The sequence below is a fragment of the Echinops telfairi genome, unplaced genomic scaffold (assembly GCF_000313985.2).
Source record: "Echinops telfairi isolate 266 unplaced genomic scaffold, ASM31398v2 ScPeMD7_7467;HRSCAF=8505_1, whole genome shotgun sequence".
NCBI lineage: Eukaryota > Metazoa > Chordata > Mammalia > Afrosoricida > Tenrecidae > Echinops > Echinops telfairi.
The window spans coordinates 41,777,606-41,778,977 of NW_022111368.1; positions in this window are offsets into that span (position 1 = coordinate 41,777,606).

Below are 1,372 nucleotides of genomic sequence, written 5' to 3' on the forward strand. Positions count from 1 at the left end.
AACCACAACCTGCCTGCTGTAGCTCCCCTTAGCTACACATTTACCCTATCTTTAAGACAGCTGCTTCGGGAGCACGAGAATAGGTTCCTGCCTCACCCTGAGGACACAAACCACACTCCTCAGGCAACCACATTGCAACCTGGCGACCCAGTGCTCCTAAAAACTCTCTACCCCAAACCCTTACAACCTAAGTGGACAGGCCCCCACATGGTTATCCTGACCACCCCATGGCAGCAAAGCTCTTGGGAGACCAACCCCTTGTGGTACCACCTGTCCTGGCTCAAGAAAAGCCCGCAGCAACATGACCTCTACACTTGTACGATGCTGGGCCTGATCAAGATCCACCTGTGCCGCCCTGACCTACTCCTCCTCCTCCCTCCCTTAAGCCACACCAGACTCAAACTTGAGCCGGTCTCCCCTTTCGTGTGGCAGTTTATTATTCGGGAAACACATTGGAAAGACAACGCTGCCTTTACACATGTGATCAGAATCAGGAACTGCACCCCAGCAGGATGCCAGACACAGATTGCAGTTACCCTTGCCCCCAGGACCCTCAAGTCATGAACCCCCGGTTTCTCTAGTCCAGCCTTATGCTTCCTTTATGACCAAGTTGCAAAATATTACAGCTGGTGGGTGGACACTTATGGTGGCTGCCCATACTCCTCGTGTAAAACGTACCTGGCACTAGACTGGAGTAAAGAACTCAACATTAATAGACAGGGCCTTATTGTAGGGATGGTAAGGGAAACTTTAGAATCAACATCCCGGACCCATGGAATCAAGGTGGGCATCTGGGGTAGAAGGGAAATTGTATTCTTGTTGACGCAGCACTAAGCCCTCGGGACGATTCATATCCATCAGTAGTACACTAGAATTGTCCTCAAAGGCCTCCAGGACTTACAAGAATGCCCCACATCATTTTAGAAAGCGAACAGTCCTTAAATGACCACTTGCCGCCTAAAGAACACTCGGGGCCTCCTTTCCCGGTGACCCTTTACCTGGCTAAAAATGACACAGGAAGCTGCCGCCCTTTCACATATCGGGCTCACTAATGCTTCCTTCGTGCTTCTGGGCAGCGACCCTTATTATCCGTTGTGCCCTAACACACATCACACTCCAATCCCTCCTTTAAAGGAGTCTCCCTTACACACCCCTTCAGACCCCGTGATAATGGTGAAATGACCCCATTTGTTTCCATGCAACATCCACAAACTTTAGGTGCAATGCCACCTGAGGCATCACAGATATCAGGGCACCACGCCTTTTGGGTGCAATGGGACCCTCACTAAGTGTATCAGTGGTTCCTCTCTTGCCCCCTGTATTCCAACTACTATAGTCCCCAACTCATGCTGTATGGGCCAGCTGAGTTGGG